This window comes from Dromaius novaehollandiae, chromosome 1 (genome assembly GCF_036370855.1).
Source record: "Dromaius novaehollandiae isolate bDroNov1 chromosome 1, bDroNov1.hap1, whole genome shotgun sequence".
NCBI classification, from domain to species: domain Eukaryota; kingdom Metazoa; phylum Chordata; class Aves; order Casuariiformes; family Dromaiidae; genus Dromaius; species Dromaius novaehollandiae.
The window spans coordinates 39,994,067-40,021,525 of NC_088098.1; the positions used below are offsets into that span (position 1 = coordinate 39,994,067).

General features: G+C 38.2%; 1 long non-coding RNA gene across 2 annotated transcripts; it reads left to right on the forward strand.

Annotated features, from left to right (window-relative positions):
• The first annotated feature begins 39 nt into the window (after positions 1-39).
• On the forward strand, positions 40-27,037 carry LOC135328473 (uncharacterized). 2 transcript variants are annotated; one of them, XR_010389373.1, is made up of 2 exons: positions 40-178; positions 26,491-27,037. It is a non-coding gene; the product is annotated as an uncharacterized LOC135328473 (long non-coding RNA). The 2 variants fall into 2 exon arrangements; XR_010389379.1 differs by lacking the exon at positions 40-178 and adding an exon at positions 8,252-8,312.
• Positions 27,038-27,459: the final 422 nt, after the last annotated feature.

Below are 27,459 nucleotides of genomic sequence, written 5' to 3' on the forward strand. Positions count from 1 at the left end.
CCCTTAAGCTGTAGTCCCCCTCTAGCAGCTCTCTGGACTTTTTTCCCCTCTGTAAACTCAGCACTCAAACGTTCAGGTTTCAGTCCAGCTGGCAGCACTGCTGGCATATGAACAAATCTCAGTCCTCCTGATGTGTCTGGAGTTACCTGAAGGAAGAAAGTGTTGCTGTCTGAACAGGGTAAGTACCAAGGGATAATAACCTTGGCAAATATAATTGCTACTAGCATTGTGAAATTTGACATGATTTCTTCGATTACCTGTTCTGGAAATAATGTATTCCCGAACTGCAGTGATGTGTGTAATGGCTACTCGTTAAGTTTGCAAAACACTTATCATTCTAGTGCTGTTTTTGGGTGCTTGTAGCTTTACTGAAGCATTCAGATTTCATCCTTCAACTCTGGCTGAAAGCTTTTTTCTTTTTTCAAAGGTAAAAATGAACAAAATCAAATTATGTAAGTTTTAACTGCATACTGCTTCGCCTACTGGACTGATTTTCATTGTCCCCTCAGTAAAACATTCTGGATAAGTGATAAAATTCCCCTGTACCACAGAATAGGATTTAGTTTTCCTTTTTTAATTATGTCAGGGAAAGGTTTATTTTGTATAATAAAATAGAGATGCAATTAAATATCAGCCTGAACAGTCTATTCCTTCAGCCTCTCTATGACCTGACAAAGACAGTTTCCCAAAAGTACTCTTACTCCAGGGCTTTCCTGAGAATTATAAAAGAGGTGAGGGGAGTGGGGGCTTCCAAGGAGAAAGTGAATTTCCATAGCTTATATTTAATTTAATAGGCATAGACTATTCTTGTTCTGTTCCCTATTAGAGGAAAGCTATCCGAGATGCGTTAGGACTAGGTATCTACTACTTAGCTAATGATGGATGAGGGCTCTAATTGTTTTTCTAGCCGTGTCTCTACTACTGTGTCCTGTCCAGTTACAACAGTGTAAAATTTCTCTCTCATGTATGCGGTTTTAAGAAGACAAAACTAATGTGCAACAGTATCTCTTGCTGTTCTAGAAGGTCTCTACAATCTTCCCCAAAAGCTGATTTATGGCATCTCCCTGTTCATTCATCCCAAGGCACACTGTTATCTATCAATTACCTTGGCACATGAACATGTATATCTGCTCTGGTTTTTCCTCCTTGGCTTCCTGATGCTAGAAGGGAGGAGAGGAAATAGTTTCTCCCAAATGGACCAGCAGAAAACATGTTTGAAATGGGTCAGTTCTCCAGGCCTCAAAAGGGTGTTTTGCAATGATTTTGTAAAATTGTGATTATTGAGGGGATTCAGCTGGGATTCGGCTCTCTTAGAACTCCTTTTGAAATTTGGTGTGACCATGAATGGCTCACTTCTTCTTGTTTTTAATCAAGGCCAAAAATGTCTATAAAGTCTATGTATTTGTTTAGTACTTCAATGAAAAGTGCTAAAATATGAGAAACAGGCCTCCCTTCTCTCTTATTATTCAAGTAATTTCTTCAAGAGAGAAAGATGTATCTGCAGTTGTTTCAAAGTTTTATTCTATTTTGCAACCTGCTACAAAGTTCAAGCTTTGCTCTATATCAGTGATATTGGAAGATACCTTGACTAACGAAACCAGAAGCTGTCACTTGGTTCTTAAAATGCTGCTTAGCATTTTAACATGTGCTGCCCTTGGCCATGGGAGAGAGAAGCTTCTTCTGCAAAAAGTAACATGAAATGCAGTTGAAAAATGATCTGCCACTTGTGTGAATGGGACAGAATTACGAAAGCTTTGTCATGGTCAGCAGGGAAGATTAATGGAAGCTAGGACTTGAGTCAATCAGTGTTGAAACAAACTGAACCAATTAATTAAATGGAAACACTTAGCAGAGCTTGTATCAATAAATACAGAAGAATATTGATGTGGACCTGTAAGATCCTGGGGCGGGAGGGAGCAGAATGAAACAATGCAGAGAATAGAAAGCATTTGGAGAAGAGTTTCACGATGTGTCAGCTGATGATCATTCAGTAGGATTTTGTGCTGTGGGGAGATCAAGATGTTCTAGGACATAACAGGAAAGCTGGAGCTGTATTATTTTTCTGTAATTTATCTGTTCTGTATTTCTTGCCCAGTTTTCATGTCGTCTTCAGTTGTCTCATGCCATTTTTGCCTTTGTATTGCCTGTGCTATTCATTCAAAATATAAACCAGCCCTGTGACTTTATTATGTTTAAACACATGACTAAGGCAAGGAGGACCTGGACTTAAAAATGTACAACACCAAAACACCATGGGGTAGTTAAAATACTTTAAGATTGAATTTTTCCTGGATTGATTATTCAGGTGGCTGCAGTTCCTTATAATTGCATACAACAGGACCTCCTATACGGTTGGCAGAGTTTCTCTAGAGCAGCTCATCTTCTGGACTTCTCCAGAAGTGCGATTTTATAAATGATCAAGACAAGGTTATTGATTGTAGGAGTCTTCAGACTGCAATTAGCCACAGCTTAAGAGATGTGTAAGTTTAACTAATAGTGTTGATATGTTTGAGGGGCAGCGGGAAGGGAATGGGCACTGTTAGAAGCAGTCCTGACTGGGACAGTAAGGACCGTGGTGGTCAAGTAGGGATAGAGAGAATTAGCAAGTGGTATAAATGGGCCTTAAAATTTTGTACATCAAAGAAAGAGGTGCTCAGAATTGAACTCTGGAGTCTAGTGTGAGGGGAAGAGAGTATCTTTTTCAAAATACAGAGTTTACAGAACTTGGGTAAAAATTAATTAATGATAAAAGCTTTTTGGGTATTTTTTTCTCTTTCCAAAGACTGAAATGTGTGATAGCAATGGGAGTCTAGCTGGATGAAGTAATGGAATCATTTGTTTCTTTCTCCCCTTCTTCCCCATTGTGGCACTGGTATCTAAGTCAGACACAGAAAAAATTAAAAAAATATGAAGTTGTCTTAATAACTTTATTTCTGCATGGTGACCAGTTATCTTTGAGGTACAGGCTTCCTTCATAAAGGAACACTGCTGGAAGGGCTATATACAAGTTCCCAGTATAGAATCCAAATTGAATTAAAGTGCCCTTCTGAGCTGGGATCTGTCCCTGAATGATAGAAGAAATGGAATAGAATAACATCATGAAGTTTAAATTCATCTTGCTGTATCTCAGCTCCAAGAAGTTTGCGGATGGTATGACCTCGGAGAGGTTCATCTCGCTGCTAAAGGGAACTGTTCATCTGAGTGAGAGCAGCCAGAACAAAACAAACAAACAAACAAAAAAGGGGGAAAAATGCTGCTTCTGATCCCAGGCTGAACTGGAAAGGACCAAAACTCAGTCTCTGAGCCTGATGCAGATGCTAATAAAATCATGTATTCTGCAACCAACAAGATTGGGAGCAGGTTCAGATTTTATTCCTCTTTTTTATTTTTAAGAGGTCTCTTTATATTGCTTGGTAATGACATAAACATTCAAAATGTTCGATATTTTTATAAGTTAAGGAGGAAAATATGCTTGCTTATAGCCTTTCCCTCTTTCTCAGGAGGTGAATGGGGCTGCTGTGTGTAACTAAGAATACAGTTCTGATCAGCAATGTTTTGCTCAGTGAAAATGAGAAAAAAATATCCATGGCTTAGCCAATAAAATTTTAAATCTAGTGGAATGGCAATAAAAATGAGCATGTCAAAAAGATCTGTGCAATTGTCTGTTAAATTTCCATCCCCTACTTCATCCTTAGGACTCTTCTTGTGTCCACCTATTATAGCCTGACAGCACTGCAGACACAGGAAATCCTAATGCTTTTGTTTTTAGCTTGGTATGTTTTATCAAGCAACCATCTTAGTAAGGTGCGTGTAGACATAATCCTGTCATTAAAAGTCATGGTGTTTAAGTGTGCTGGTATCAGGCTCTTTATACCATCTTTTCTGTGCTTTGCACATGGTATTGTATTTGCATGAATACTTGTATAGCTGTATCTTCCCTAGGGGAACTCTGACATTTCAACTCTTCTGGGAAATTCAAAACAGGCAAAATATTCTTTAAATGGACAAGGTCATTTTAAATGGGTATTTTAAATAGGCTCTTGTCCATTTAAAATAAAGGCTCTAATAATCTCTTGAGAGTTTTCCCCTCAATTATATCCATCTGTAAGAACAGGACTTTATAGTTAAGGTTTTGTGCTTTTATGATAGGTAAGAATGGCTGAGAATCTCAACTGTCTTTTGTGAATCCCCCTTGCTAAAGCTTTGTCTGTCTGTGTGGGAAATTCCTCAGAAAGTTATGGTGAACTAGGTAGGGTATGACTGTAAATAGTTTTTTTTTTTTTACTAATTCCCCACTGCAGATTAATATAAACTGCAGAATTCTTGGTGCATTATAAGGGTCTAAATGGGAAAGGGTGGCTGATGTGTTATAGGTTTCTTTGCTCTACTGAATTCTTTGCTTTCAAGAAAGAAGAGAAAATCCTATGTTATCCCCACCCTGAGAGCACAGAGCTAGTGGGGACTTTTTTCTGTTAGAGTTGAAAAGAGCTCCTGCCCCGAGGACTGCTGGGGATAACGGTGTTTTGGCTGCTAACAATGGTGCATCTTCATCTGAGATATGAGCCTGGGATTTTCACCAACTCTATTATTCGAACTTCTATCTTCCCTACATCTCAAATGACTGCTAAGCTGAAGCAACAAGAAACCTAGATAACACACACACATGCTAATATATCAAGAATTTTTAATTGTATAATGGCAGTAATTATGCTGTTCCTTACTTGAGTCTTACTTTTAACATTTTATGTTCACTCACAGAGGCCACTGGGCTATCAAAGAGTGCAGAATAAGGTTATTACTGGCTAAGCTTCGTAACAGCTCAAGCAGTTTTATCCGATTAGGATGTGAGAGGGGTTTCTTCAAAGTGCTAAAGAAATAAACCCAGTGTCCTGAATCCCAGTCCCTTGTCCCGCAGCAAAGGAGATGTGATCTTATACCATGCACCTGTTGCTTATCATATTAAACTGGATGGTGTTTCCCTCTCATATTCAGAAGCACTCTGTGAGAAGATTCAGCATAATTAGTTCAAAAACGTACTACTTTAGCATTATGAGGACATAGTTGAGTAATTTTCTAGGTTAGAAGACACAAATGTGTGAAGATAAGTCTTGACTGTTAAACAGAAATTGTCTCATAGCTTTGCAAATTATTTCATTTAAAGCAATCTAGGTAAATGAAGACAGAAATATTTGTTCAATACTTATTCTCTGAAGAACTGAGGTTTCTGTTTTGTTTTGTTTTTGCAACAATGTTAAAAGCTGTCCTAGTGTAATTCTGTTGAGCCTAATGAATTGTTGCTGGAGATGAATTTGGTCCTGGGATCTCTGTTTTCAGGAAAAAATGCAAATGTTTTTCAGCTGAATTTACATATTAATCACTCACAAGCAGGAGACAAGCCCTGAAACAACTGGACTTTCTAATTCAGTTTGTTTTCCTAATGGAGTGAGAGGGAAATCAAGATCGTTGCAGTTTTTGTAATGATTTTGAGTCAGTTCAACAGATCTTTATCTTGTTTTCCCCCAAACTCAGGAATTTCATACTGGATTAATCATTGTCTGAGAAAAGGCATAACTTTAAAAGCATATTTGGAGCACTTGAGAATGGAGAAAGTAAAAAGAGGATTGCTTTTGACATTTTTTTTAGCTGATTTACACATAAAATATTGTTTAGGAAGAAGCCATGGTAGGTTGCGAATGTCATGAGTACTCTGACTTCCAGATAGATGGGGAGATGTCCTGCAGCAGTGCCGTGCCTGGATGAGATGGGCACCTCTGTTGGCACTGGGAGTGGGGGATGGCAGCTGCACGATGGCACCTCGGGCAAGGCTGCGCTCGCTGCTCCTTCCCACTGGCTACGCATCCATGTGCGAAACCTCTCCGGCTCCAGGCACTCGAGAAGTTGCCTGCATCCAGATTATAGGGAAATATGTCTTATTTGAAAAGCGGTTGTCTTCTATCAATACCTACCCATGATCTAAGATTTTCTTTGGAAAGGTCTTCTACAGTCTCATGGTATCCAAATTCAGTGCTGGTAACATGCAGCTCCTGGAGAGCGTTAGTATACAGCTAACTTTTCCAGCCAGCCCTTCTTGGAAATTGGTTTAAAGAGACATTTCTCCATCAGTGGAACATTTCTCATGACAGAAAACTTGTCTCTATCAAGATACGTTGACTTGCAGATCCAATTGGAATTATTTGTTGTTTTAGTTTGTTCTACAAACATCATGTTATATAATGTTGATTTTCAGATATCCATATAAGCATTCGAGGGGTGTATTGTAGGCACTACTTTCTCTTTTAATAAGAAAGGTTGGTTTCTTTTTCCACGCTGCAATGGAATAATTGGTGGGCTAGCATGAATGAGTTGTGAGCAGCATACATCAGGGCCTCTTGAGTCAAGCTAAAGTCCTTCAAGGCTGAGTTTGTAATTAAAAATGAGAGTATAGGCATGGTCCTTAAATCCTGATTAGAAGTCACTTAAAATAATTACAGAAGCGATAAATGCAATTTGAATTATTTTCACCATGCTAGGCAGCAGCTAATCCTTGTTGGTGCGCAGACATCCCCATAATGTATTCCTGAAAGTGACAATGTAAAATTTCAGATTGTGCTAAAAAAAAAAATAAAAAACATTACTCAGATAAACAAAAGTAACCAGACTGTACAGAGCCAATTCTCAGCAATATGTTAGAAGCTATATATTATATATGCTGTGTCCACTCTATTATAATGTAATATTATTAATAAGATATAGTATAATTAACTTTTTATATATTACCTTGATATGGATCAGTTATGTATTATATCAACTATATTATATTATTTTATACATACTTTGCATAACTCCTCTGACTTCATTATTGTTCATAAAGTCCACTTGCACCCATGTGATTTTATTATATGAGTTTATTTTAAACAGCATTTTTTTCTCCTGTATGTAATCATTTCTTCCTTTTATTTCCTCTGTTTTGACTTGTGTATTTGTGAGACTGACTAAGGATCAGAGCCACTTGGGAATGAGGTTAGAAATACAGGGTTATGCTCACTGTAATGTTTTGGGTTTGTTTTTTAAAGCCCCCTCTCATTCTCCCCAAATATTCTGAACAGTAAGGTACACATTATGGAGTACAGTTGTCATCTCAAGGCAGCCTTCCATAAAGTATTGACCATTAGTGCACTATCTGTTCTACTGCATCATTCACATGATTCATCAAGAGCTGGGAAGGAACAGTTTGCTTTTTCTGGCTAGTACACAGTCATCCTTAATGTAATTTCTGAGATTTAAATTCAGTGCAGAATATTGCAAGGATTTCAGACAATGCAATGTCATTAAAATCTTTTGTACTGCTCATGTACTACCCCAAAGCTATAGTTTAAGTCATATATATCTTTACAGTTTCCTATTAAGATTCTTTTTTTGTTTATTCCCTCCCCCTCTCACTTAGAATCTACTTTGCTTTGGGAATAGATCTGCAGCTTTGTCCTGATCCTGTCGTTGTGTAGGTGGGGAGAGCAGTTCTGTAACCATATCTTGCTTTCATAGGAAACCAGTTTTCACTTCTTCTCTAAGCCTGTGTTCTATCCATGATCTACAAAGAAAATAATATTTTTACGTATCACTTTCTCTTCCTATCAACAAAAACAAGAGTAGAAACTTTCATGCATGTGCCCACTGTGTGGGTTTTTTTTTTTTCTTTTTATACATATACACACATATAGTGACCATATTTAGATAGGTCAGGATCAGAGGAGTGTTTTTGTTGGAGCGATTTAAAGACTTACATCCATCTCCAGCGGAGGTCTGTGCCTCTTCCCAGTAGGAATCTCTCCATCCCCTGGGTCCCTATGCACCCGGCTCCTCACAGCTGTTGCCTGTTGTGTGTTAAGCTAACCCATTTCACTTCATGTGGCATCAGGCTAGGAAGGCATGGGCAGGGCTTTACCAAAGGGTGGCAGAGGCAGGGTTGTATCTGTGCACATGTTCGTAGTTCCTGAAATATGTGGAAGGGTTTAAAAATATGTGGATTTTGCTGAACCAAGAACCAAACTGTCACTGTGAAATCTGCAACTTAGGGATGTAAAAACACACTCTTGCATCATCTTCTTTGGGAGTTATGTGGTCCACTGTGAGTGACTGGGAAACCCCGTGGTCCATGAGGCAAGCAGCACTCATCACATGTACAGTGTGAAAAGGAAGCTGCTCAGATCAGCTGACTTACATCTGAAGATCTGCATGTCAGTCCAGGCGTACAGATCAGGAAAGGAGCATGTAAGAATAAACTGTGATGATTATTTCATCTGGACTTGTTTAAGGTTAGATGGTTTATTATTACTTCTACAATCAAATCATCATGAAAGGAACCAAAAAAATGATTAATTCAATATATTTCACCCAGGGCTTGTAGCCATTCATATGCTAGTTGCATATCTCTGGTTGATCTTAACAGAGAGAAAAATGTACTGTAAATTTAAGTGATTTAAGTCAGGCTATTTTTGGGGTGTATTAAGTAGAAATCTGTGCGTTTATTGGTAGACAATGCTGTCTGTATATTTATGGATCTTTACATCACTTACGTATTTTTGTACTCCTTGAAAATATGTGTGTTCAAACTTTCTTGGTGAAACATGTCATAAAAGGCACCAGTGAAAAAAAGAGTTAAGCAGTATCCTACCTCTTAAAGAGATTTATTTTTATCAGTAATCCCTAACTCCTTTTTCTGAAATGACTTGGAAAAAACAGTGAAGTAGGAGTCTGACCTGCTTTAATCAGTTGATAGCTTTTTTTGTTTGTTTGTTTTCCTAAAATGAGGTAGAGATTCCTCTAGTATTCTGTGAATGCTTCAGAACATTCTAACTGTTTGTTTTGTTTGTATTTGTCTTAGTTGGGGAAGCTTAGGAAAAAATTCCTTTTTCTCATTTACTTTCTGAGGCTGCCTACTCATAGGAAATCCCTGATAAGGTCCCATAAGGGCCGTTTCATGACAAACTTATAATTACTTAGTCAATGAATTTCTGATGCATGATATAATTAAAAGTATTTTCATTCTTGATTTGTTACACAAATGAGCTTTGAATGAGTTAGTCAAAGACTGATAATAAACACACATAAAAATGTCCTACATTTGAATGGAATATTAAGATTGAACTGTGAGCTCGATTTTTTTTTTTCTTAACTTAATGGGTATAGTACTAAGGGGATCCATCGTAGACCACAGCACCTCAATTTAATAGACATACGGCATAAGATCAGCTTTGGAAAACTGTCATTCGCACTTTGCATCTTTGCCAAGATGTTGCTATTGAATTTTAAAAATCCTAATTTAGAGTTTTAAGTAGAGAAAACCAGAAATATCTCAGAGAAATGCTGGATTTTTGTTGTTGTTGTTGTTGTTGATTACGAATCTATAGAAGACATCTTAGAGCAGGGAATCATAGATTATTGCCAGATTCTTAAATACCAATTTTTTTGCTGAGTCAAGTTTTAAGCTAAAACCCGTGGTGCTGTCTGGATTCTGTAACTCCCAATGGAGCAATAAGGAGACGAGGGGAAAAACTCCACACACTGTTCTGTGTCTACCTGCTCCTTCTGACCTTTCATTTGGCAGCTCACACAAGGTTGCTCCAGTCTGATCTGACCCTTTAAATACTTCCTTCCAAGACTTTCCACAAATACATCATTTTTTGCCAAAGGCTTTAGCTCAGTCTTTTTTTCTTAGTCTTTTTGTCTCTGCTGTAGCATCCTACCACCAGGTCATACCTTTCCCTCCCCAGAAACTGGAGATAATGTTTACTGGGTAGCTTGGGTTTCCCTCCCAGCCGGGAGGCCAGCGTCAGAGTCCACCATGTTCAGGCCATCAGAATGTGGCTGTCACCTCCAGCAAATGAGAAAAACATCTACAAATAATCCATCATCTCCACTCTTGGAACAGGGATGACTATAGAGAGATACTTGCTTCACTTGGGTTTTTTTGGCCATCCCTCCAGCCTTTTCCCCTCTGCAGGTGCTGAAGGAGGAGGTGTGTGCACAAGTGTGTGCGTTTCTGCTTGAGGTCTGGGCTGGCACCTTTCTAGGCGTCTTTCTGCCTCCATTTTAGGGTCCTGAGACCCCTAATCCATGCCCATGTCATTTCGTTACTGACTTATGTAAAACTACGGTCTGTACTTGTTGGCAGATGTGTAAGTTTTAATCCGGGGGGGGGGGAAGCATATTTAATGTATTGTGTACTACTAGTAGAGATCACAAGAGATGAATAGGACATTAGTGCTTTGCAATTAGAGATGCTTTGGCAGTGCAGTTCCCCATGACATTATATGCTCTAATAGAGGAAAGATACAAATACAAAAATTACCAAGAAGTTGAAAATACTATTCACTATGCACAAAGTTAGTATCCAATATATGCTCAGCTATCTATGAAAATTAATGAAGTGTTGGTTTGAAAGCTGGAAACATATTGTTAGATTACATTTTAATACGGCAGGCGAAGATGCAGTACATTCCGGGTAGTGAAATAAACAGCAAAGTCTGCTGCTCTCGCTTGCCAAGTGTACTTGCGAACGTTGTGTTTCAGTTGAAGGAGTACAGTGTTTAGTCTAAACTTAAAAACAGGAACTGTGTTTAGCAAGATGCATGGGAATCTAGTATACAACTTCACCTGGGAGATGCATGCTTATTTCCATATGAGCCAAAACTATGAGGAATTACTGTCAGAGATTTCAGCACATTCAGCCTGACTATAAAGTGTGCTAATGGACATCAAAAAATATGAGAAGAAAGTAGCTGTAACTTTCATGTACTTTAACAGCCCTAAAATCAATGGTATTAACTGTAATAAGTTTGGCCAGGACAGCATTTCAGCCCCTGGCAGGGGAGGGAGGCGGAGGACACCATCACATTTTCTTTGGAAAACTGTGCATGTGATCCTGTGCTCTGACTTTCATGCTTACTCCCACACTGAAAAGAAATCTCAGCCATTTTTATTCTATTGGCCAATTTCAGCCACATTTGGCAGAAGATTAAAGGTCCTGGAGATAACTCACTTTGTGAAGTGTTGTGTGGCTGTGGCATCTTTCAGTGGCCCAAGTAAAGAAAAGATTAGTATTAGCTCACTAAGCACCAGAGAATTCACACTGGAGAAAGGTCTTATAAAGGTCCTCCAGATGCTTCGGTGTATCTTGTGCCTTTTAAGACACCAAAGACAATCAGCCCCAAGACACTGATCGGTAGAAAGCCAGATCATTAGTTTCTGTGGAAATGGTATATTTTCAGTGTATTTTGCAAAATGGCTGACCACTGATTTTATTTGAAAGTAATATTCTATTCATAAGTGCTGCATGCCCAACAGTTCTTTCCTTCCTTTATAACAAAAGGAAGTAAGTTGCTGCCTATCTATTTTCTATCTGGAGTCATAATACTGGTAATGCTGATATTGTAATTCTGTCTCAGATATTTATATGCAGAATTACTGTCATGAAGTTCAGCATTAGGAGTGATAGGGAGAGAAATGAGGAATAATGTGAGACGTTTAGCAAAATCATTTCTAAGTAGGGTGGCTCTTTAACAGTCTCCAAAAGCTGGTAGATGAACTTTAAAAGTTGTGTACGCTTCAGCAAGCACAAGCTATGCTTCAGGAAACCTGAGACTAAGTGACGATAATGTTAGATGCATATTGCCCACTTTGTAAAAAGTGCAGTCGAAAAAACCTTCAGAATCATGCTTGCCTAAGGATTTGGGAAAAAGGGTGATTTGTGGGTGGATGAGATTTAAGCGTCATATCAATAAGCTAAGAAGTGTTCCGAGGCAACTTGAAACCCTTTAAGAAAGGGAATTCACACAGAGAAATTGGTGATAGATACTTTGCTGGAATGTATAAAGAATAAATATCATTGCCAACTTGACAATTGAGTGCTATATGCTGTCTTAAAGACAAGAAAGGAAGAACAATTGCTAGAACGATCTTATATCTCATTGATAAGGTATTGTGGCCTTGTGATATGTCTGTATTTTGGGGGAATTCCTGCCTGAGTGCTCAGATACTTTCATGTCAGTCTATTTTTTCCATGTAATTTTCTCTTCTACCTCTCACAAAAGTTGCTGTACAAAGATACTTAAATATATTTATTTAAAGAAATAACAAAGGTAAAAATGGAAGTATGGTCAAGATCTACTAATACTACAGAATTCGATTTTACTGGGGGTGTATTTAATGACTTTTGAGTCTTAACTGGTGTAAATATAGGAAAATCTTCAGTGATACAGGATGCAGGATTCTTGATACGTAACTTAATTTACAGCTCTGAATGCTTGACATTTTCTTCTTCGCCTTCTAAAGCTTTTCAAGAGACCTTGCTTTGATATTTATTTAAGCAGTTTGAAAATAAAGCCTCAGTTCTTGAAAGCACATATGAATGTCAGTAGCTTATGCTTCAAATGGACAACTTATGCATATTTTTAACAAGCCTCAGATGTTTTGTTAGAGAGCTGCCATATTTAAGACTTAAATTCTTAGCGTTAGGCTTCCTTTTCTAAGGGAAGATGGCTTGCTATGTCCTGGGTCTTCTGCAGGTTCTCAGTGCACTCATTCTCAAAACAAATCATCTTTCTTTGCATGTTTTAGGTATGTTTAGTGCAATTTGGATCTCCTTGTTTCTCAACTGGGACAGCAAGGCTATTTCTATAGTATTCAGTTGATAGATCTTTGTTAGAAATTCACCTACGTTTTCGGCTGCTGGTTAGCATCTTTCTTTCAAGTCTGTCTAGCAGTTCATACTGCTTTCGATCCTCAGGCATAGGCCTCAGGAAAAATAATCATGTTAGCCTGCCTGGAATGAGGCAAGTGAGCATTTCCCAAGTAAAGACAGTTTTCTTGCCACTCAGCTGAAGATGCTTTCAGACAATTCTGGGGTGTATTAGTCTTTAGTATTTTTTTCCGGTTTGTCATCTTTATATTTTGTCCCTGTCACACAATGCAATAGCAAATAGGTAAACTGAGGCATGTCAATATTCAGGGGGGAAAAAAAATCTTTCCTACTGTTTATTCCATTCTTGGATTATGCTTCTTTCTTTAAATCTTCCTTAAGAAGCTTTCAAAAATCCATTTAGCCTGACTCAATTTGAAATATAAATAGCAAGCAGGTCACTGTCCCAAATACCGTGCTGGTGACTCTTTAGTGCTTGGACAGCATCCTGTAAATGCCTGGCACACCCACAGACAAACAAGTCTCTGTGGAATAAGCTGATTTAAACACGCGTCGTGAGACCTTTATGTCAGTAACTGCCAGTTTACACCCTGAAACTCCTGGCTGGCCTAAGATTTCAATTGTTAAGGAAGGATTAATGATAAATTTGCATGGAGTAAGTCATGAATATTGTTACCACGCTGCGAGATAACTCCTTAGTGTATTCTGCAGTAACGTATTCATCTGGCTGTATCCAAAGGTCTCCCTTTGAGGGAAAGGTCTGAAGTAAACATGTTATGTTCCAGGCCTTTCATCTCAAGATGTCAAAGAAGAAGAAAATGGACCAATTTAATTCCTGGGGTTTTGGCAGACCTCAACCTTGTTGCTGCACTACGACAAGTCTTACCTGGCAAAAAGTGCTAGCTGGAGTATAAGGTGTAGCCTCTTATCTCACTTATGCCTCTGCGTGGTTCAAGATGAGGTTATCACCTCCCTTGGAGTTATAAATCCTGCTAAGCACATGCACGCTCAACCTGCTTGTGTCATTGTCGTCTTTATCTATGCAGATATATGAAAAGCTTATACTTAGGACTGGTAGAAATCAAGAGGTATTTTTATCCAAAATCAGTGGTTAGAAGTATCACTGCCAAATTTTTTTAAGAAGTGCAATTTCCATCAAATTTGTATTTTAGCAACAGATATAAACTTATAATATTTTATAGGGATGTTTTCCAAAAATGCTGTGGACTGCCTTATTTAATGATTAAATTATAATATACAATCTATGCAGTAAAATTGCATTCTGAAAAAGTTTAAAATTGTTTTAAATATTTGTATAGGAGCTTATATTTTTTATTATGCTTCTAAGGGAATCTGCCTGTCTTCAATTCCAATTTTTGAATTTGTAAGGATATTACCATTAGTATAGTTTCATTCTTCACTCAGTGATTGAATTTCAGAATAAAGCAGGAAAATACATGGCATGTTTCAAAAAGGTAACTGTTTGTGCGTCTCCTAATCTCTGTTAGAAGCCAAATTGCCGGACCCAGCACTGTTTTTTGTGATGATTCCAGTTCCCTTGTAATATCTGCAAGGCACATTCAACTATCTGAAGTACTTTGCAAGAGTCAAGTTTGGGGGTTGTCCTCAGCTCTCTGAAATGAACGAATAGACGATCAGCATTTCAGGCACAGAGTGTAGCTGGGAACGGCATGCGCTAAGTTCAGGAACTGGCAATGTTCACTTTTCCAATAAGTTAATCCAGTTTGCTCTTCATTTTTCAATACAGCAATTAAATTTACTCTCAATTTTCTGATGGTCACTCTGAAATACATGCATGAAGATTTATTACGGTAGTGGAAAAAATGACTTTTCCAAAACAGATCCAGTATTTTGCAATGGTGAAACAAAAACAGATTTCATCACTTCCTTTCTTTGTGTCAAATTTTACCCTTGGAATTCCGAAGTTACTTTTTATGCAACATTTTACTTCTCTTGGAAGATATTGTCTTTAACTTTGCCTTGTCATTCCAGTAACTATTCTTAGCATGCATAGTTTTCTTCATTTTGCTTATGATCATATCATTCAGTTAGGGGGAAATAAGTGTATGTGTACACGCAAACACACTTACACCCCTACCTGCATGCTATCTAATGTAAAGAGCTGACTCTACAAATTCCTCATTGCAACCATTCCCCAAACATCAAAGGTTTATTTTTTGGTTTAAGGAAGTATAAATAGAGCTAGAAACTGAACACTAATTTTATGCAAGTTACTATAATCTTCACTCTTATAATGACAAGAAGAGTGAGGAAAAATTTGCATGAAGAGTGCAACAAGTGAGGATGAACTTGAATTAGATCTTTAACAAGAGCTTACGTACCTGCGGTAGATCTACTCATTAGATGCACTTTCCTCCCTGAGGGACTTGGATTCATCTTAAACAATGGTTTGCAAGAGGCATAAAGAAGATGACATACAGCATCAACAGCCTTAAATTTTAGAAGTATAGTCTATGCTATAGCTCATGCACAAAAAGGAAGAAAGTACATTATCTGCTAGAAGCCATTTCTATCGAGGAACTTGTTTGCAGTTACTTTTTCTGATCATGCTCCCTAACATCATGAAAAGATTTTTTTAAAAAACAGTATTAATGTTTGGGACAAGCAGGTGAAGCAAGAAAGTGTATAATAATGTCACTTGACGTGGGATTAAATGGAGTCCTCGTTACAGAGGCTAATACCACGATGTGATATGGAAATAGCTTCTGTTTTATGGGGATTTTTAATTCCTTACCTTTTCCCTCTCTCGTTTCTATACATATTTGGTTTGATGTTAGGGGGAAAGCTTAACTGCTCTGAATTTAGCTTTACCAGCCACTTCAACTTTATTTAATTTTTTAAACTTAATTTAACTTTTCACGTCTTCTCCATTCTTTTTTACACATTTAAGCATGATTTTCCCAGTGGTTTTCCTTTTCTTTCCCATCTATGTCAACTAATAAAGCATTTTTAATGTCACCCATTCATTTTCTGCTTATTGTACTGATGCCTGTTAGGATTCTTTTTATTGATAAGATGTCCACCAAACTCAAGATCAGAAGCTCAAGAACATGCTTGAAAGATCATGTGAAAGAAATAATTATCAAATATTTATTGATGCATATATCACTTTTACTGATAGATTTTTTGGCTAAGATGAATGATTTTTTGAGTGTTTGATTGATCTTTAAATAGAAGACTACCAAACCTATATATATGTGTGTGTGCATGTCACATTAAAAAGAAGTCTTGGTTCTTAAGGACCTGTCGAAATATAGGAGAGGCTGAACTGGTGAAGAAGTTAGTGAAGTAAACACATGGTCAATATGGTAGGAAACTTTGAAATTGCATAGCAAAAGTCTTAGTTTATCTAGGACCAGTTGTGGTTTAATTATAGATATTACACAAGTACTGCATGTAATACCATATAATGCTTTATCTGTATCCTAAATTATCGAATATTTATTTAATTGATATTTGGAAAATTAATCAAGGCTATGCATCTTTAGCCATGTCAGTATTGTAAGGTCAAAGATCTTAGAGATCATCTTCTCCATCCATCTGTCCAAGGTTAGGATCAGCTACACATAACATATGTAATCCTAAAAATCTCCAATGTAGACAACTCCATAACCTCCCTAAGCAATCCTTTTCATTGCTTACACCTTCTTACAGTAGTTTTTACCACGCCCCCACCTCATATGCCCAGCCTAAACCTTCCTTGATGCTTGATGCTTCTGAGATTATTTTTTTGGTACTACTTCTCAGAGCAATGCAAAAGGAGGCATAAGGAGTTCCTAGATTAGTGTTGAGGAATTCTGGTCACATCTATTAGTGTTAGAAAGCCTTCACCTGCTCAAGTCCCATTGTTCTGCACAGCCAGAATAAACAATGATGATTACAGGGTCAGTGTTTTCTTTCATTTAAGAAAGATGGCATTTAATGTAATTTTGTCCTTTTAAGTAAAGTCTTCTCTAAGACAGATATAATTGCAAAATCACAACTCGGTCTTAAAAAAGACAGGCTCCAAGAACTAGAGACTAGATTACCTGTTGGGATCTTCATATGACACTGCTTGATAGCAACTGAGCTGCAGTCTCATTATGTAAACTTAGCCTTTTAAGAGTTGCTTTGGTGCAGTCTAAGATGGTCATCTCAGCTTCCTTTGTTGTCAGCAGAAAGAAATAGGTGGAATGAATTGCTTTGAGGCTGTTCCTCGCTCTCCGCTGACTATGGATAAACCCTAGACAACAATCTCTGACTGGCCACTGTATTTTTTTTTTCCTTTTGTCAGAGGAAATTTTGTAAGATCAAGGCTATGTGTAAAGTTATCACCCTCTGGTGAATCTTGAGAGGCCTCCAGCTGTTCCTCCAATCCCTATAAAACTCCAGAGCTGCACCAGCTGGTTTCTTTCTTTCTTGAAAGACGACCTTTGCCCAGTCCTGTCGTGCTTAAACCCCCTTCTCTCTCTTTGTCAATCCCTCCTCCATTTGTCGGAGTCTTACTGAAGGTCTTACACAAATCACCGCAGAATTAATGGAAAGTTTCTCTTTGATTTCACAAGGCTCCGAAGAAAGTCTTCTGCTTGCACTGTGACCCTAGAGGAGGTTCCCAGGCTTCCCTCTTTTACAGCCAGCTCTCCCCCCTCTGAATTTGATGATCAGCTTTTGGATCAAACAGCTGTCAAATGCTGTGCTGGGCACTAAGTAACTGCTGCTAATTTCAATTTCCATACATGATGAAGCCTGGTACACGTACCCCCCAGCACGTGAGATCTGAATTCAACTTTCTGAAGTATATTAAATGAGAGCAGAAATTTCCTGTAAATTCACAGTTTCTTTCCTCTAATGGTAGTGCAGATAGAGCTTAAAGCTATCACAAATTCTTACTGTTTATCTTTTTTGATGCACGCTTGGTTTCTCCCATATTCCATTAACAGTAATGCAGTTGAGCATTTTACAGTCTCTCACAAACACATTCTCTGTGCCAAAACACTTTTTACCCAAATATTGGCATATTTGTCCATGGGAGCACATAAGAGAGGGTGGGATAAAAGCTACTGCGAGGCATAGGCTCTGCCTCTGCTAGCAATAGCAAATTAGAGGTCTCGTACAGCAAGTACAAAGAACTGCCTGCAGCAACTTCTCCCTGACGGTGCTGCCTGTTGTTTTAGACCCCTGAGAGCCCAGATCTGTTTTGTGGCATGGAGCTGCCTGTCGCTTCCCAGAACGCTGTAATAGGAAGCTGTTGCCTCCCTTGTGCAGCTCCCAGTCGTTCTGCTGTGTAGCCATTGCCAATGTTTCAAAAATGAGCCTAGGCTGCTATTGCAACGCTTCGCTGTGCCGCCTTCTTGACAGATGGCGTTCAGTTATGCAGCCGGCACAGCTGAAAGTAAGTTGTGGAAGTGTGATTCCACTGTAAAGCTTTTCCAGCGCTGCTGCTCAGAAAAACTATAGTGACGGAAAGTAACAGTTTAAAATTCTATTGATGTACATAAAAGCATTTATTCATCCCCCATTGCACACAAGACTGGAAAGTATTGCTGTGCCCATGAGCAGCAATTTGTGTTACCTGAGTATCATGGAGCTCCATTGCATTCAAAACTAGACCTGCTGTATCCTGACTTGCCAAGTTGGTATGAGAAATAGATGTCATTTTTTTAATAGGTTTGACTGGTTTGTATGTTGGGGGTCATTAATAGTCACGCACACTGCAACTTCAAGTGTTGGAGATGCTGCATAGTAGAGGCATGAAAGAGTGATGTGGGCAGTGCATGCCTTTTATCTGAGGCAATGAGACATTGTCAGCCTTTCACGCAAAGCAATTGCACAAAAGAAAGGCCAAGTGTCCTGTTACTTGGTAGGGTGTGCAAGCTTGGTGACTACGTCCCACTAACGTAGATACCTGGCTTTTGCACTGCTCACATCTGGCTCACATCTGACTGGGCAGGGAACATGCATGAGTATCACATGGAAGGAATGGAAGAGCCTTGCCTGACATTCATATGCAGAAAGCTCAGATTTTACACAGTTTTAAGAAAAAACAGACTGGCAAAGTCTGGAATCTTGAAGTATTATTGGAGTTCTCAGGAGACACACAGGAAGCTCTGTGAGACAGTGACTCTCTTATCATTAAAGTAGGGTTTTTTTTTTTTCTTTTTTGATAAACTATCTAGTCTCAAAGAAAGCTAAGACTGCAAATATTTTTACTGGGGCCCTATAGAGGTTAAGATATTTTTCTATACACACCTCTTCCAACATGGAAATTCAAAAATAAAATCTGCCTCTCATGTCAGTCCCCTCACAGTCATAGACACTGGTATAAAGCTAGGTCCATAGAGGCAAAGCTGTGCCTAAGATAGTGTAAATCTTAGGGTTTCTCCTTGATAAGGGTTATACAGCCAATTACATATATAGATATGCTACAAGAAAGCAGGCTAGCAACCTATGGCATTTGCATTAGAGCATCTTAAATTTGAAGGCAGATGTTGAAATTTTGCTTAAAATGTTATAAATTGACTTGGACTCTCCTCCTTCCTTACTCGGACTCTAGCTGGCTTCACTTCTCCACCAATTTTCTTCACTTCTATTATTTCTCATTCTGAGGCAGTATGATTGCTTGTTGTCAACGAACGTACTGTGTAAGGTGTCTGCCTCTAAATTGCTTTCAAGCTGATAACTCTTTTTAATAAGCTGTGAGACAGTGCTCAGCATGTTTAATGTTTCTATTATTTTTCTACAAAATTAAAAACCTTTGCCAAGTTTTTTTCTCTTGTTCAAATCTTTTTTACCCCCTAGTCAGTTCATGGGGGGAGAGGATTTGTGCTACAGGTGCACAGTTCTGAGCACAGATGTCTCTCTTGCCTTGTCATGAAAGCTCATCATACAAAACAAAACCACTGCCAACCAGCCACTAAAAGGAAAATACGTATTCACTGATGATGACTTTTGCTTGTGTTTCTTCCCCCTGTAAAATAAAAATGCAGGTGTAGAGCTCTATATGCAGTTGGCTCTGGTGCCCCTTTAAGTTTTGTAGAAAATAAAAAACACATGTATTTGCCAACATGTTGTTTAAAAAAACCCACCAGATTTAGAAAAAGGAATCAAAGTGACAGTGCCTTCATAAGTCTGGCAACAAAGGAGGAAAAAACGACTTCACAGCCTGATGTTGCTTGAGTTTGGCAGCCAAACGGGGTTTGCACAGGCTGCTGTTGGCAGCAGTTTTCACTGGTTTAGGGTCTCCTTTCTGGAAAGACAAGATCCAGCTGTCAGGCGTGGACGCCCAGTCTGTGTAGGCAAGGTTGGCCTGTGTGCTGTCCTACTGAGCAGCCCCTCTTCTGCGCCTCTCCTGTCTGCCCTGCTCTGCATGCCGTTCTCTTACCATTATTATCATTATCGTTTCCCTTTAAAACTTTGGGGGATATTACCTAGCAAATACCTTAAATTCTGTTTAATCCTTTCTCTCACAGGGGGTGTAATTTACTATTTTCCCCCTTTTGGTTATACAGATCTCTGAAATGAATACTCCTTTTCCTGCAATTCCTTATATGTAAGCCAGTAACAAGTCTCCCTGGAGACTGGATAAAACAGCAGTATCAAACATTTTAGCCTGTTATGGTCTTAAATTTTATCATGTTGTGTTCCTAAACAAGGAGAAAGAACTTCTTGTTATTTTCCTTAAATATTTATGTTCTAATTTATATATTTGATTTAGGCTAAACTTACTGTTGCATTACAGCAAGAATTGAAAATGATGGCAAGATTTCTCTGCAAGAACTGAGTTACATTCCTGTACACTTAGAATTAATGCTGTTGTCACTGCCAAATATTGTTTGCATTTGAGCATTGTTTGAATTGATAAATGCAGTGTTGTTATTTCATATAGTAAGCTAAATAAAAATAACCTAGGATCTCTGTAATGTTCATTGATTATCTTTGGTAGATCCCTCAAAATACACAGCACTTAACTGAAAAAGAAATCTTTACCATTACTGATCAGATTATGGTTATAATCCTGATGCAGCTGGCCCCATGACTGTCCCTGGCTGATACAGATCATCAGGATTTAGCGCTGCTTCTTTCAGACTCTCTGGGTAGAAAAATGAAATTATCATGAATTCTTCCTAGAGTGATAGCATAGAAGAAATTATTCAGTCCTCAAAAAAGATTTTTTAAAGCAATGGCTATTACTAAAAAAAAAATTTTAAATTTCTTTTAGAAAGTGGTTCTTTTGTTGCTCTTGAACTGAAGATATTTGAGTGAACACTTTGTATGTGACAAAATTTTAAAAACTATAACTTTCCAGAATTCAGGATAAGAATCTTTCTGGATCTGGAAAGAGTTCTGGATAAATTGTGCATACGGAATAATATATAGCTATACTATTTTCTTATTAGAAAACAACTTCTCAGTATTTCTGTGCTAAGTGGAATTTTCTCAGTGGGTTAATAGCTGAACTAGAGCTGTTGTTTGTTCACATAACTGTGATCTTACTTTTCCCCTGCCCTGGTAACTTATTTTTTTTTCTGTAATTTGGCAAGGAAAATTGGATTTTTGATCATAAAGTTATAAAGTTGCAGAGTTGCAGTGACATTTGCCTTATATTACCTCTGTAGGTCCCAAGGATGTGCTTTTTCCTCTGTAGTCCCCCATTCCAATATGCACAGAGTCCAACCTGCTATGCATGTGAGTTTGAGGGACTTCCACTAAATAAGAACTCACTTGTTGTTTCAGGGTCAATCCCTCCTGATACAGAAACTTTATCCAATTGATTAGGGTCAGAAATATCCTTTCCAAGGTCAGCAGTCATGCACCTCCATCCAGGAAGTCGGGTTCACTTCCACATCTCGAGAATGCTCAAAATATTTACAACAACGTATCAAGACAATAAAGACAATAAAAGCTTAGGCGTTAGAAGTTTGCTTGTGTGCATGAGTTGACAGTTGAGGAGAAATTATTGCCCTCATTGTGCAATGGAGAAGGTGTGTTTTGGCACTTCTTTTACAACGGTTTTTGGGGGATAGTGGGTTGTTTGGTTAGGAAGGGGCAGTCTGCAGCTCTATCCACACATAGATGTGGTACATCCAGATTAGTATAAACCAGTGTTATGAGTGATACAGCTGAACACTTTTTCCTGGTGTCATCCTAAATCTTCCCTTTGTTGCTATGAACTCAGTGAAATCTCATTATACCAAGGTTAAAGCCAGCCAAACAAAATCCATGTATTCCTATCTGCTTTGTCTGTATTACTCAAATGGCTATAGAAGTCGATCTCCATTTAGTTACTCTTTGACTTAACTGGCATGTATTTAGCCCATCTAATATTTCCATAAGGCTGTCTTGCCAGAGAATTATCACTTCTGTTAGGATATCCGGGATTCCTTCCAGTCTGTCATTGTCTCTCTGTAATGAGATGTCCAGAACTGCTGCAGGTGTAGTTGTATTTATTGTCCTACATAGATGAAATACCCTCTGTAGATTGAATGCTGTTTAAAAAGCTATGGACTTCGTGTTGCCAAACCACATTGCAAAAGCATTTCTTGATTGCTTCACTACTATTGCTAGGTGTCTCTTGACGGTTTTGAGGGTGGAGTATTAATTATTTTTCAGTTCATTGAAACAAAGAAGCCTCATCTTTCCATTTCCATAGAAGTATAAGGCAACTAAACTGACTAGGCACCTACCTTTTACTTGGCATAGGTTAAGTAGGATGTGTCCCCTGTGAAATAGGTTGTAAAAAGCAATTGTTACAGCCTAAGTGACATGAAAATTCAGTGAAGGGAAGGCAAACCTTTGTCTGTGAAAGACAGACCATCACGTCCATAGTCATACTTTCTGAGACTTATATAAATGATGAATACAACTCATTTTTGATTGGCTTATTGTGTAGAAGAAGGCAGAACTAGTGCATAGCTAACTCGGATATTAGGCATCACCTGCATAAGGGAGATAGAGGCACCTCTGTCACTTTTATAGGTGCAGACCAAGAGATGGGAAGGAATAGTATCTAAAATTGCAGTCACAAATGTTGTTTTTCTCTCAGAGACTGTATCATCTTTAAAATTCAGCGGTTCCCCTGATGTCTGTCAATATGTCTGTTTGTTTTGTGGAAGAGAAAGATGAAATGCTCATTTTTGGTAAGGTCAAAACCTTTTGTTTTCAAGCTTACCTGGAAAGTTTTGATTGTTTCAAGATTCATATTCTTGCCTTAACATATAAAATAAAAATGTAACTGTATATGCTCTGAAAAAGAAAGTATAATTGCATTTATCTCCTACCTTAAAAGTCCAGTCAAGGGAAAAGTATATAATTTTGTCAAAACTGTATAGTTTAGTTGTTGTCCCTGTAACTAAAGAAGAAGCATTAGAATTTTTTTGGGTTTTTTTACTATCATTTTTATGGGATAGAAATTGCTATATTCAGTCATTTATTGAGTTATTTTTGAAACTCTGAATGGAGTGTGCAAGGTCAGCATAGCAAGAGGCTAGGTTGTATGATGCACAAATGTAAAGACACAATCCAGATATCATTATTAGTATACAAGCTGGGCTCAGTTGTTCTATTTCAAACACCAGTTCGAATAGTTCAGCTTAATGGGGACACTTTTCATAATAACTGAATTCCAGACTGCCCTTCCATTGCGATCTCCCTGTGGAGCTAGTGCTATAAGTAAAATCAAAGCTTCACTGGAGAGTGCAGCTCTGCCTAGGACTTAACCCCCTCTTTCTGTCAGGACCTTGGACAAGACCAAGTGAGCCAACAACTCCCTGCCGGGTGTGGGAAGCTCCCAACAGAGGAATTTTCAAAGATTTTCCTCTAAGAAGGATCCTATTTTTCTAAAGAGAACATGCGGCTTTGTTAGCCCCCATCTTTGTAGGGATGCAATCAGCATTTTTTCTCTCCGTTAGAAAGTAACATCAGCGTAAGTACTGAGCTCACTTACCAATAAACCACGAGGTAGAACAAAGTATTCAAAATGTAATCACAACTATCCTCACTTGAAGAAGACTTGGACTGATGTGAATCATAACTGCCCTTCTTTACAAAGATAACATTGTGTAAATTTTCCTATCCAGAAGCAATGAGACATGCTACAATGACCATGACTTAATCATTCTGACTAAAAAGAGGATCAGCATTTACAAGTGAATATGTTGACTTTTGAAATACTTTTTAGAGAGAAATATGGCAAATTATAAAAAACTTATAAAAACTACTACTTTATATTAATACGTATGACCTAACAGCTACTAATTTTACTTGGAAAATATAGGGTCATTGAGATATCAAAGGTAATTATGATTTCAGTAAAAATACTTGCAAAAAGTAGAGTGGATATCACTTTTGCAGTATCTGCAAGAATTCCCTTGACCCGTTAACACTTACGTGTATAGACAATGTAGTTGCTTTTACAGTCGGTGAATGTAATGATAAATTTATAGGATAGTTGAGAATTAAAACAGCATAGATAGTCACAGATGGGGGTTTTGCTTTTCTCCTGGAGTTGGCTGGCTTTGCTACACTTTAGCTGTTGATTAAAACCTATTATGGAGTGGCAGTTTGCTATCAAATGGCCCTTTAAAGGACTGGTTTATAACCCCACAACTAATGACCTTGGATTCCTCTTGGATCTGGTACAGATTTCAATAGCTTTTCTCCACACCCTCCTTACCAAAATAAATCTCAAAAAAAAAAAAAGAAGAAGTTTAAAAGTAAAATTCTTAAACACTAAATTGTTATTTCTATATTGCAAAAGTTATCTTTTAATTTAGGATCCCAATATTGATGATAATCCAAAGTGGTAACATTTGAGTAAAACAAGAAGAGCTGAACTCCATTCTACATTTATCCTGGACTGTTACTAGGCTTCACAAACTTTGGCGGGCATCTTCACTCTGACCTCTCTCTGGGACTCTGCTTTTCCTAGTCATCTGTCACCACTCCTACACATATAACACTTTCAAAGCTGTGGTTTTGTCCACATATTTCCTCTGTCATTTTGAAGATGTTCTGCATAGTCATTTCTAACTTAATGTCCTCCTCTTTGTGCTTGTATAGATATGATATCCATTTGGTGGTGGTGTGCTGATACCATTGTGACCCTTGCTGAGCAATATTTTCTTGTTTCCTGAGTGTATCCTGTCTGTTCCATCTTTATGTCTTTAAGGCAAGGAACATTTTTTTCTTCTCTTTCTCTTTCCTTTTCCCTTTTCCCTTTTCTTCTGACTGATTAATCCAGAGCGGCTCCTAGGCTCTCAGATAATACAAGTAGATGATGATGATAGCAATATGATGCCATGTTCTAGTTTAGCAGATTGATTTTCCCTCACTATGAATACCAGTTTTGGAATAAAATCTGATACCTCAAAGAAAGTTTTAAAATTCCTAAGATCTTCTTGGAACCAGGACTCCATCATTGCTTTCCTAGCTGATGCAAAATTGAGACCATCAATTATTTCATGTTCATCTGGCACTGTAAGTTATACCTGCTGGATACTATGAAAGAATACCTTATATTATACAGAGTAGTAAAGCACAGAAATATTTTTGTAGGTTATGAAAGGAATCGTTACAGAGTAGTAAAGCACAGAAATATTTTCGTAGGTTATGAAAGGAATCGTTTGTGAACATAGACATGATATATCAACTGGAGCACAGAAAGGCTGGATGCCCATTTTTTTCTGAAGCAAACAAAAAGAACAAAGATTTAGTTGCTATATGAAAATAACTATGAAAACCCTTCTAAATAATAGTGCAGCCCTTCTTTCATTGAGCAAAATAAGGTGGAATGCAGAAAGTAAAAAAAAATGAAAATATAAAACCTCAGGAAAATAATCAGTCATTTTAAGAGGAATGGGAGAGGTGTGTTTTTGGAGAAACACTAAATGGAGACTGTATTCTTAAATGTTCTTCATAATCATTACTTTTCTGGCTAATGCCAGTAGGCCTTTTCTGCTCTGCAGATCCCTAGTAAAAGTAAATGAAAGAACTAGAATCATGCTAAAGGTGAATTTGGGGGGAAAAAAAATCCTAGCTGGATAAATCCTCTTCCTTAGTGTTAATTCAGCCAAATTGTAGGTTTCAACTTTTCCAGAGACTGTTTAAACACAGTAGGGCTCATTCCCTTTCCAGAAGCAGCAACAGCATTGTATGTGCAGTAGGACTGTAACAGTGAGGTAGGAAAATTGCTTTCTTAGCTTTAATATTAGACAGACCATATATTCAAACTTTGCATTTGCACAATCACTCACTGTCAGGAAAAAATGAGAAGGGGGGAGAAGAGAGATCATAAACAATGTTGAAGAATTAGATAGCCGACACCACTGCTGGTTGCTATTTTTGCACAGTACAAGAAAACGGGTACTGCTTATGTCCTCTCATAAAATCCCTTCTGTTGCAGGTCACGGCCAGGACCTACAGCTGGCACACTCTCCTGCATTATGCTAGGACATCTGGGTGTGCTGCCACCTACTCCCACCCTTCTCTAGGTTGTGTTAGTGCGGCTCTGGATTTTAAGCAGAGCTACATGCTATGGGGTAGACGGGTTCCCTGGCATGCAGAAAAGTCAGAACCGCTTTCTGAGAACCAGGCTGGAGGTCAGCTCGTCTTGCTTCTCCATGACAAAATATGTGGGATGTGCTTGGGTAGCTTGGCTTGATGGAAGGAGCATGCCCTGACTGTGGTTGTGTCTTGGTTGTGTGGGTGTGAACAGTCTGCACTATAGGCGGCTTCTGTATCAGCAGTGTGTAATAAGATTTTTGTAATTAACACAGGGACGCATACTGCATGGCCATCTGCACCAGCTGGAGCAGGTCTCTGTGAGCCAGCATCAGCCCCGGGGAAACGTAGGAACACCACCACTAACTGTGACAGGAAGGTTTGATGATGAAGACTGGCACTCCAAGCACACTGCAAATAGATGCTGACTAGCCCAGTCAAATTTGCAGGGGACTTACCCCTGTGGTGTGGCGGTTGTGGCTCCAGTATCAGCTGCCACCTCTGGAGTGTTTTGCTTCATGTGGAAGATCAGTAGCATTAAATTCAAACATCTCTATGGGAAGTGGAAAACTAAGAGTCAGCAAAACGTCTGATCTTTTCTGAAGGCAACATTGTAGTCTACTTTCTTCAGAGCCAGTGATAATAGCAAAAGAGCAGCAGGCAAATCTTGAAGAAAGAAAGTCAGAGGTGGAAAGACAGCTGTGGAAGGAAGTATGTACCAAAAGAAAAGAGAACACTGGAGACATCTTACTCTGTAATTATTTTTTGCTTTCTAGTATATACCTATTTTAGATATGTCTTTAATTAAAAAGAAATCATGAGTATGATGGTATGTCTTTTGTTCTGCACTTGAGTTGTGAGAAAGTTGAAAGTCTTGGTGTAGTTGTGCTGTAGCAAAATTAAAAAAAAATGCATTCTGCAATAAAGAGTCAGTAAGAATCACAAAGTTCACTGGGTCAGGGCCTGACTTCAAACTCATTTTAAGTGTTCACATGACTGCCATTGTTCTGGAAATCTGCGGGCCATAATCTGTTTTATACGAGATCTAAGTTCATGGAGATAGAAAGCCCCCTCAAATGTCATTCAGACTTTTCAATATGTAGGTGTTACATATAAAATTAGATTTAATAAAATAAAATGTCCATCCCTCCTTCATCTAATGACAGAAGCAATGACTCATTTTTATGACAAAGAAGATACCGATATGTCAATAAACTATCAATTCTGGTTCTTAATCATTAATC